Source organism: Pyrus communis, chromosome 14, assembly GCF_041283825.1.
Source record: "Pyrus communis isolate YQ-2024b chromosome 14, ASM4128382v1, whole genome shotgun sequence".
NCBI lineage: Eukaryota > Viridiplantae > Streptophyta > Magnoliopsida > Rosales > Rosaceae > Pyrus > Pyrus communis.
Window position 1 is genome coordinate 5,785,166 of NC_142578.1, and position 12,128 is coordinate 5,797,293.

At 39.1% G+C, this 12,128-nt stretch overlaps 1 pseudogene; it reads right to left on the reverse strand.

Moving 5' to 3' along the window:
- Positions 1-4,715: 4,715 nt before the first annotated feature.
- On the reverse strand, positions 4,716-8,457 carry LOC137712326 (putative inactive purple acid phosphatase 27; annotated as a pseudogene).
- Positions 8,458-12,128: the final 3,671 nt, after the last annotated feature.

Consider the following 12,128-nt stretch of genomic DNA (forward strand, 5'->3'; position numbering starts at 1 on the left):
AGTATAGTTGATGAAGTTGTCGGCACAATGAGCAAATGTGAGTCCCAAATCAACGAAAGAATGCATAAAAAGATAAAACTCACAAAACATCGCTATGGTAAAACCCAAGGTGGAAGAAAAACCCATAGACTAAGGAGAAAAGTGAGAAGTTGCATTCAGTCAAAACTATACGTCATTTGGACGCAACTAGAAGAGCTCACAAGGGTATGATCAGCCCAGGATGGGTGCCTCGTTAAAACCTAGTTAGGTAGCAAAAACCCAGTGGGAAAAATGCTCCTAATCGTAAGGAAAAAGAGTACATTAAGATCAAGGGAGTATACTTCTGGATACTTCCCCTGAGTTTGACATAACTTCCAAATGAGAACTACAAGTATTGCATATGAATAGTTAGGCATACTAATTCCTCGGACAAGCTTCTGGAAGGTTGACTTCGGCAGTGACGTCGTGTAAAGGTCGGCAAGGTTGTCTGGAATCAGCTTGCATGACTTCAATCTCCTGATGCTTTGCTGATGTAGATGTAAACGCAATATGTCTTGGTGTTGACTTCGTTTATGTATCATGACTTGGTCGGGTTGATACATGTGGCATAATTTTCATGGATCGTCAATCATGGATGAAAACACAACAAGTACTTTGAATATGCTCAACAAGAACTCCTAACCATGTCTCACTTGTGGCATAGTGAAGTGAGGTAAGTCTTGGTATGATTCGAAGATTTCGCAACTAAGGTCATATCGTGGACCTCCAAGATATTGCAATATCCCTAATAGTAAAGACATAACCATTTGGGGATTTTGCCTTGTACGGGTTTGATAAGTAACCTATGTCAGCATAACAAATAAGGCAAACATCATTTCAAGGATCAGAGGGGTTGGATCCATTGAGATGCGTTGGGATTTGCCCTCGTAGTACCTTCAGGGTACGTCTTTAATACCAATTCAATGGATGCGTGTAGGCATAGTGCTGTATCTTTACCAAGATCAACAACGAATGAGATGTCATGTCTAAATACAATAAGCTAAGTACAACGAAACGCAAAGTTTGAACTTAGATATGGAATTTCGGATTCCATAACCTCTTCAAGGGTCTTATTTGCATATAACGTATGGACGATCAAAGGTATACTTAAAAGTGACACATTCGAGGTGTAATTCGACTGATAGACCAAAATACCATCATAACAATGCTTCAACTTCAGGTCAAGGCATAAACGAGTTTTCCCAAGATCTTTCATCTCAAATTCCATCTTTAAGTGCAAGATAGTTTTCTCAAGCTCTTCCAGAGTCTTAGTGAGATTTGTGTCAACGACATAAACTGTAACTCTAGCAATTCGAAATAAGACTTCATAGTTTAACATGCAAGGGCATAATTCATCCCTGACTGATCAAATAATCACTTAGACGGGTATACCACATCCGTCGGATTGTAAGTGACCACCTCAAACAAGTTAAGAAGGTGTTCCGTGGTTTTGGAACTATCTGAACCAGTCCATTTAATTCTTCGGGAACTTACATGTAACCACATTTCATAATGCTGTTATCAATCACAGGATGTTTGAAAGAAACCTTGCGTCGTAAGGCGCGCATCATATCGCACTATTTCATTCATCTCATAATGCTTCATTTCCCACTTCTAACACAATAGGGTTACCTTGGGTAGTGTAGGAACGACAGGTCCAAAACAGACTTTGGTAAGGAATTTGACTTGGATTGTAATTTCAATTGTCCAATCAATTATACGTTGTCACTTAATCAACGGAACATGGTTCGATATCGTCGCTTTTCATTTATGTCGATAACTACCATATAAGTGAAAAAATCATCGATGGTAATCTCATTTCAATTCTATTTTCTCATTCAAACTAGTATACTGGACCAAGAACTTTAAGTCACGGGAGTAATCTGGATTAATCTCATGAGATGGAAATGATTTGAGACAGCAATCGAGTTTAGATTCATTATTGTGCCGTGTCTTCCTTTTCTATGGAAGTGAATCCTATGAAAAAAGTGAAATGTCGTGCTCTAGGTCAAGACAGATTGATTAGTTATCCGCCGGTGTACCGGACTGTCTAACAAGGGTGGCACACCCTCTAGGGATGTTGACTCGACGTCCGTTAAGTACGTTTATCCTTGCAGGCATGTTTGCAGCTGGTATATGATATCGTTACTTTAGCTAGATCAGAGGAATGTGTATGGAGCAACATTTTGAAATTTAAGATTCATCGCACTTACTTATCATACATGTGCGGTTATAAGGATCGAGATGAGACATAGTAGGTAATGTCCACGCAAATTCGCGTCGTTCTACGGGATCGTTAACATTCTTACCTATCCCTACTGGCGGGAAGATTGTCTCATTAAAGTGACAATCCACAAATAAGCGTTAAAAAGATCGAATGCAAGGGCTAAAAAAGAGCTAATGTGAAGGAGAATCATAATCGACAAAGATTCACATCCTTCTTTGATACGTTGCGGTGGCGCAACTTGGCACATGGAATGCACACCCAAATGCGTCAATACGAAAATCGTCAGGTTCGTACCCAGTAACCAATTGTAACGTCATATAGGTTGGGTGGCAATGGGCCTCAAGGCAAACCAGCATAACTGCGTACAAGATTGCATAGCCTTAGGCAAAAACCGAAAACTTGGTACATTTACCAAAATCTGGGCGATCATTTAGATTGCGCTTTATGATCGCTAGGCGAGTCTATTTGGGGTGAACATGGGAATTCGATGTTCAATTATAAACCCAAAATACATGCAATACTTTATCAAAAATAGTCGATGTAAACTCTCCAGCATTATCCAGTCTCTCGAACCTTAAGGGATAAGTAGGGTGGTGAACCCTTAATCGACCGTGAGGTGTAGTAGCAATAGGTATGGACAAACATGTGACCAGTTTGTCGATTCATCAACCAAAACCATAAGTATTTATATGGTCCGTATTTTGCTTGGATTAGTCCATATATTATTCCCTTGAATCCACTGTGAAAAGAGAGTTGTTTCGTATCTTTGCAAGGGATGATTTAGAAAATCAATTTCCCTAATGAGCATGCTTGGCAAAGTGTGATTGTAGGCACAAGATCCTTACTTCGGGTAAGGAGATGCGTTGTAGCATCATTGTTCGACCTAAGTGTCCTAAATGGTTGTGCCAAAACAAGTAAACTGCTCAATCACCAGGCTCCAGGCCGCCATATGTGGTGTATTCCTAGTTGGGAGACAACCCATTAACCCCAAATCAAAGCTTTTGGAGGTGGTGCAAATATATTTCACTCTATTTTCTTTAGTGGTTTCATTTATGATCATTGTCATCTCGAATATCCTTAAAAACTCAATGACGGGGAGAATTTAAGGTCCCTTAAATGGTGATGCAATACCATTCATACAATGAGGAGTGTGCCAATGCTTTTAATCAGGTTGGATAGACCTGAAGTTGTTGTTAGAGATGTGATTTAGGTGTAAAGTTAGTATGCGTAGTATGCATTCATCCAAACAACTAACATTCCCACATTCCAACCTAATCATGTGTTTAATTGAATCGGTCACATGTATTAAGAAACATAATTCAATTAACTCATATTCGAGGACAATATCAATAAGATTATCCATAAGTAAAACCTACAATAAACTTGAATCTAGGAACATGGAAAAATGTTCACAAAGTAAATGGTTTACTAAGGGGATTCGGCCAAGAAAGCCATCCATGTCAAAATTCTGCTCTTCTAACGATGTTCGGTGGAGAAAAATTAGTCTCACATTGACTACTAGAATGGTACTCCTTAACAACACTGGTAGGGGCACGAACAGGTGCATAACCACTGATCTATTTCATCAAGACGGAAGTAGATTATGCAGGGTTAAGGTTCGGGAACACTATCCTTTATTTTTGAAGTTTTAGGTCTTAGGTGCCAAGGATCACACTTCGGGCATGATGTCACACCTTGGCAGGCCCTGATTATACCATATGTTGTAAAAACAAACTCAAAATTGGGTTGTGAGAGAGATAGACCCCGAATTGGATTCGGTAGGCTCCATCCGAACAGGGTTTATACCTTTCTCTCATGTTTGGGGTAGTAATCAGATCTAAGAATTTGGTAAACTTCCACCTTCTACATTGTTGCTTCAAGGGCGAGTTAGAAACAAGGAAGGATGAGAAAAGTATTCTCTAGTCAAAATTCAATCGGATTTATAAACTTCAGAATTGTACTTATTCATGGACGTAATCATGGTGTGCTTCGGGCGATATCTTTCATGATTAGACGGTCCGAAGGAGCGAGCCAAAGAGCCATGAAATCCTCGTTCCGGAGGTATTTCCGTTGATAATGCTTTAGGCATAATTCTTCCAATGAAGATCATGGCGGTGGCTTATTTAGCTCTTCCATGCCATTGTTGGTTTCAATATTTTCGCAACTATTTGATAGTCAAGTGGAGATTCATGTCTTGTACCCACATATAAAATGATTTCTATTAGAAACGTCCAAATAAGGGAAATCGAACTTGTGAAGGTTCGACAATCCATTGAATTGGAGGGAACAAGATTGTGATTGGTGCTATGGGAATGAATCATCCATAAGCATCAAAGTTAGAACATTCGAGTTCTAAGACATGGTTTTTCATGAAAATGTTAGGTTTTCATGGGTGTATTTGTTTTATGAAAATTGCGGGTTTCAAAGGCACTAAATTTGAAACTACAAGTTCAATTTAGTTTATGAACGTTTAGTTCATAAAGGAGAGGTTCTTGCAAGAACACAGAATGCAATATACAACTAAATGTAGTGGATTTGAGTTTCTTCGGGAATTTATGTGAGAGAAATAAATTGTTGCTTTGCCGTCGTTGCTTTTCTTGTACTCGAAGAGAAGCGATGTGTGATTGAATGCCGTCATCTTGACAAATCCGAAGTCATGATCTCTGTAAATACTCCAGTTAGGTTGCACTTGGCTGAAATCAGATAAGTGGCTTCCTGCGCCACCAACGACAACATGTATTGTTCCTTTCACTGCCGCGGAGTAATGTGATTGTTCTGAAGTTACGCATTGGCTCTGCAACACCGCACCAGAGTGATAAGAAAAATGAAAGGATTAAAAGAAATGAAATGGAAGTCATCGACAACTATTTGCTGAAACTGAAACTGAAAGAGTTTCAAGCGAAAGAAATTGATACCTGGTAGACGGGGCATGATCTTTCATAGTGATGGACAAGGCCGTAAAAGGCAATGTCAACCTTGTACTTCTGCCAAAGTTTCTGCAAGCTTTCCCTTCCCATAGGCTCTTCAAAGGAGCCCTCCTGCCCATAATAATAGTTAGAGGAATAGCCAAGCACGCGATGGGCGGCAAAGATCAACCAACGCTATTTTTGTCTATCAACAGTTGCAAGGCAATTCTCGATGAACTTGTACTACTCCGATCCCTCTCTCCAGTCGTGCTCAGTGTCAGCTATGCAGAAACGAAACATGCCATAGTCAGTTTTGTGCCTGTTCATTCATAGAATTCTCATTAGAAGTGCAAAAACACTGCTGCAGGCATCCTATACTCCAGAATCAATATAAGTACTTCAAGTTACAAGAAATGATGCAATTTACCAGAACTTTGCTCGGTTCTCGGCTGGAACATAGAACATAGTCTCAGCCAACACGCCACATTCTCCACCAGAATCCATTTTGTCATAAAAGGACCCCGAATCAGGCCAATCTCGCTCATGATTACCACTGCGGGAAGCAAAATCGAGATTCATCAACCAAGATCATAAATCAATTTTATAAATCTCATTAGAAACTGATGGAAACATGTAATGAACACTTCCACAAACCTGCCAACCATATATGGCACTGTTGATGCAATCGGTTCCACCTGTGCCGTGAACTGGTCCCATTGTGAGATGTACCCTTTGCATACGTTAGATCTCCAATATGAAAAACAATGTCGACGTTCTCCAAATCGCTGATGATTTGATCCGTAGTCATCAGTGCACCAGGCTGGTAATTACTGTACTCATTTGAACCGTCACGCTCTCCCTGAAAGATGCAGGAGAAAATATGTTTCACACACCGAAAACTCAATGTAATCAAACTGCTTTTGTATCCTACAAACATACACGACACTGTAGTGAAAGGCTAGGGATTAAGCCTAAACCCCCTAGCAGGATGGTAAAAGCAACCACAAAATGGACGTTCTATGTAACCGGTAAATGGCACGGCTCAAAGTCTTTTTCTCCTCAGATCTTCCAATAAAATGTAAAAATTAGAATTGAAAGTACCTTGCCCATGTCACCGAACATTATGACACGCTGTAAGGAGTCCTGTCCAGGATATGGAGATGATCTGAATTTGTACTTCTTGCTCCAGATAATTGTACCATTGGATAAACGATGTTCCAACTTGTAAAACTGCCTGAAAACGATCATCACAACAGTAAAAAGATATCATCTGTAGTTAACAACACTCTTAAAAGCAAAGAGAACAAACAGGGAATAAATCTTTATATGCATACTCGATGTTTGGCCACAAATCCTTCAGGAAACTTGTGTGTATGAAACCAGGATCACGCCACCCAACTGTCTTTGCAGGTGCACCTTAATGAACCATCACAGTTTAACAATTTTTTGTTAAGATATCCGTCTCTGTAAATCACGCAAATGTGACAAGGTGGTGAATACATAAAAATGGATCATACCACACATCATGCTCCGATCAAATGTCAATGTTCCAGCTCCGGATCGCATTCGAGCTTGCCCCTCTATACCCCCACTCAACAAATGGAACAGCTTCATTTATGTCGTAGCCACTTGTCCAAGTTACTGTCATCTGAAAATACATAAATACCTTACTATGAGTTCGCAGCACACCAAAAGACACATGAACCATAACATAACATTTCAAATTCTCGGATGTTTAATTTATAAAAAAAATTCGCATCAAACAACCAAAGATCCCGATTGAAAAAGAAGTTTAACATAAGAACACACAGAACTGTAAGTTAGGATAAACTCACTTCATTCCAAGACTTCCCTTGAGCAAGGCGTGGAAACACAGGTGCTTTTGGATTGGCAAATGTTATGAAGTTTGAAACTGCCACCAGGTTTGGCTGCAACAGTCAAGTATTGGATCAGTCACGTAAAGAAAGACAACGATTCTTTAACGAACAAAATAGAATATGAGGAAGCATGGGAACACAAGAATGAATCATGTTCATACATTCGACAACCCGCCTGAAAATAATGCAAACGAGAAATCTGCCCGCTGATTTATAAGCTGAAACTTCAAAGAAGATTTGCCAGTCGTTGTATAATTCGGATTGGAGTCTGTTGCATACTTGTACTGAAGCATAGGCGTCATATATCACAATGGTTAGGAATGTTCAAACAAAATTGTTTCATCCGCTATTTACTATGACAGAGTTGCAAACTACAGTCACAAACCTTTATAGGGGCAGTGCATATATAAGGAGTTTGTTCTTTTGGTGCTTTCACTGGCGGGCACATCGAATCACTGCCATATTAAAACACCATTACTTCAATCTCCAACAATTAAAAACAAAGATCTACATACAAATTTTGCAAACAAGATTCGATCACAGAATAGTGCATGGTAAGTTGAATCAATAGCTAGACTGTTCGTGGTAAAGTAGGTTATGTAATCGTTGTCAGACATTTTACTTGAATCTTGCCGGAGAAAAGACTCCAACCCAATCATCTCCAGTAGGAGTCTGGTTCTCAAGATCCACAGTTACCCATCCGGTATCCTCATCCTGCAATCGTAGGAATAAAAAATACATATTATCAACACTTTAACTCCATGGATAAAAAAGACAGATCATATGAATTCAGAAGTTTGAATTCCATGCAAAAACTCATGTACTCAAAGAGTCACCGTACACTCGGCCAACAGTTACACAAAAAAAAACAAAAAAAACAACATTCAAAAGGCAAAAACTAAATACGGATTATTCAACCAATGGGCAATCAAATAAAAGACGTTACAGTAGCCCCCAACTATTTTGACAGGGCGATATTCTTAACTAATATAACCTATGGGGAAGGGGACACGAACTTGAGTGCAAGCCCACATAGCCACTGTAATCAAATTCAAAATTAAATGATGATAGAAGTTATTTCAACTATCCACTTTTACCCCATATTTTTTCACAATGCCAATCTGTTGTTTCTTTATTTCCCATTGACATCTATTTGTATACAAAAATATTTGAGCAGCAGCTAATAACTTGACACATAAATGTTGGCAGCCATTGAATCAAAACAGTAAAAATAAATTGTTACCTTCAAGCCGAGCACTGAAGGGGAAGCTTTGACGGAGGTGGTGGATGAGAGGTTGATGGTGGCTTTCTCAATGGCAATCTTGGAAAGCGGCTGTTCCCCAAAACCATCGCCCTTAGCGGCAGCTCCCGCTAAGTTGGTCAATCCCAGAATCACCACAATCGCAAACAGTTGAAAACTTTGCGCCATTGCTGAGTTTGGTTTTTTGAAAATGATGAAAACAAATTCGAGAAAACCCCTTATTTATATGAATTGAACAGATAACAAACACACTTTGATTCCATTTGTGATTCTGGAAATATCACAAAGTTTCACTATTTTTCTTCTTCTTTTTTACCGTCTTTTTGTAATTGGGAGACAAAATTGGGGTAGGATTTGAATTGTGGGAGGATTTTAGAGAGAAAGCGGGAAGGGGAGGGAAGGGAAGGATACGTCCGTTTGTATATTAGTGCTTGTGTTTAAGATATTGGATTCTTTCTGCCATCTTGGTACTACTACACTTGATGAATTACATGGTCTGCTTCTTAGCAAGGAGATTCAACTTGCAAATCGCAAGAAAACCAATATAGCCACACCTTTTCAGGCATATCATTCTTTTGCTGGTATTCTTCCTACCTCGCATCTCTCACCATCTCAAGCCTTCTCTGCTCAGCCTACATTTAGTCATAACAATCAGGGTCGTGGCTCCTCCAATTCTTGAAATTACAATCGTGGTAATCGTGGCAATCGTGGTAATTTTCGTTACAATAATTCAAGGCCAAATTACAACAGTGGAGATCGTAACAATTCTAACAGTTCTGGAAATTACAACAACTCTGGCAAGAAGATCATCTGTCAAATCTGTTGACAATTTGATCATGAAGCATATGAATGTCCTCACAGGATGAATTCAAGTTACAATGGTAAATCCTCACAATTGGATATGGTTGCTAATACATCGTCCTCTACACGAACATGGCTTGTTGACTCTGGTGCCAGTTCCCATATGACCAACTCATATGCTCATCTTCAAAGTCCAGAAGCTTACACTGGTCCAGACCAAGTCTTTATTGGTGATGGCAAAAGTTTGCCCATTCTTCATTCTAGCTCTTCACTTTTACCTACATCCACTTGTACTTTTAAACTGAACAATGTGTTGTATGTCCCTGATTTGAAACAAATTCTTCTGTCTGCAAATCAATTTTTGCTTGACAATTGGTGTTCTATGCATCTTTATCCTTTTCACTTCACCGTGAAGGATCTTTCCTCGGGGAAGATGCTTTTTAAAGGACCTGTTCAAGATGGTTTCTATCCTTTTCATGCTTCTCGATCTACTTCACCTGTTGGTATTAAAGCTTTTGCAGTAGCTGCTAAGGTTTCAAGCTCTATTTAGCACCAAAGATTGGGTCATCTATCTACTAAAGTTCTTAATAAGTTGTCTGCACAGTCTTGTATTTCTGTTTTACATAGTACAAATAAGCCCTTTTGCTCCAATTATGCATTAGGCGAGTGTTCAAGGCTTCCTTTTGTTTCAGCTTCTTGTAATACCAAAAAGCCTCTTGAACTCATTTACACAGATGTATGGGGGCCAACATCTGTTACTTCTAGTCATGGATATCAGTATTATGTTATTTTTGTGGATTATTACACAAAATACAACTAGTTTTATTCCTTCGAAGTATAAATCTGATGTTTTTCAAATCTTTGTCCAATTTAAATCTCTTGTTGAGAACTCTCTGGGTACTAAAATCATTGCTTTGCAGTCTGACTCTGGTGGAGAATTTTTAAGTTCTTCTTTCTCCAAATTTTTGGTTGATCATGGTATTAAACATCAATTAAGTTGTCCTCACACTCCAGAGCAGAATAGCTGTGCTGAGAGAAAGCACAGGCACCTAGTTAAAACTGCTAGGACTCTGTTAGCTGCATCCAAGGTTCCTTATGTTTATTGGGTTGACGCATTTGCTACTGCAATCTATTTGATAAACATGCTTCCTACTGCTACCAATTCTTCACCTTGGGAATCTTTATTCAAGAAATCTCCAGATTATAGTACTCTCAGAGTGTTTGGTTTCAGTTGTTTTCCATGGTTGCAACCTTATACTTCCTCCAAACTAGAACCAAAAAGCAAGTTATGTGTGTTCTTGGGGTACAGTTTGCATCACAAGGGTTATAAGTGTCTTGATCCAGTCACAAAGATGATGTATATTTCGAGGCATGTATTGTTTGATGAATCCAGTTTTCCATTTAATCAATCACTTTTCCTGTCTTCAAATACTTCTTCCCCACCAACTCAACCACTTATACAATCTTCACTACCTATACCATCTGAACTCACCTTTACCTCTATTACTTCCTCACCCTCTCAACCTTTAATTTCCACTTCAATCTCTCCAAATATTTCTGAAGCTTCTCAACCTTCACGGCCATCTACATCCGTTTCTATCTCTGCATCCTCTCACCTCCCACCTAGTGATTCTGACTCCTCTCTTCCTATTCCTTTGCCTTCTAATATTCATCCAATGCAAACACGGTCAAAATCAGGGATTTTTAAACCAAAAGCATATTCTGCCACTAAGCATCCCCTTCCTTCTTATCTTTCTCAAGATTTTACACCTACTGCAAGCTTCAAAATATCCTCATTGGTGCCAAGCAATGCAAGAAGGGTACAATGCCTTGTGTAGCACATGCACATGGTCTTTGGTTCCTTCATCTCCATCTCAGAACTTGGTAGGCTGCAAATGGGTTTTCAGAATCAAGAGGAAACCAGATGGATCTATTGAAAGGTATAAAGCTAGGTTGGTAGCAAAAGGTTTTCACCAACAAGAGGGACTGGATTATTCTGAAACGTTTAGTCCAGCAGCTAAACTTGTTACTATCAGATTGCTTCTTACTCTTGCCTCTCAGGTCAACTAGTTTTTTAATCAACTAGATGTGAGCAATGCCTTTTTACATGGCACACTTCAAGAGTAGTGTTCATGCAGCAACCTCTTGGTTTTGAGGTCTCCACTCATCCACAATATGTTTGCAAGCTTCATAAATCCTTATATGGATTAAAACAAGCCCTACGGGCTTGGTATGATAAGTTACAAGGTGCTATTCACTCTATTGGGTTCATTGGATCTCAGAATGATCACTCTCTTTTTGTCAAACGATCTCCATATCTTGTGTTTATATTGGTGTATATGGATGATATCTTGGTTACTGGAGCATTGTCTAGTGAGTGTCACCAAGTTATCTCTCAGCTTAGCAGCATGTTTCCCATTAAAGATCTTGGACCACTTCATTATTTTCTTGGGATTGAAGTAAAGAGGTCATCCTTTGGCATTTTCATTAATCAGACCAAGTACATCTTGGATCTCTTACAAAAAGCAAACATGGATGGAGCAAAACCCTGCCATACACCGTTGAGTACTTATAAACTTGATCATACTTTTCCTTTACTTGAAGATGCCACTGAATATAGGTCCTTGGTTGGTGCACTTCAGTATCTTACATGGACCAAACTTGATATCATCTTCAAGTTGTCAAGAGACTTCTTCAGTACTTAAAAGGATATATTGAACTTGGTCTTTGGTTTTCAAAATCTTCATCTCCTCTCTATTTTCAAGCATTTTCAGATGCTGATTGGGCATGTTGTTCCATTGATAGAAGATCTACCGGAGGATTTTGTATTTTTTTGGGCAGTGCTATCATTAGTTAGTGTTAAAAAGCAACCAAATGTGGCTCGTTCTTCTACAGAAGCAGAGTATCGTTCTCTTGCCAATATAGCTGTTGAGATCACTTGGATATGCAAACTTCTTGTTGATATTGGATACAAATTGCCTTCTTCTCATCAACTTTGGTGTGACAATGTTTCAGCCATTTCACCTGCCAAAAATCCA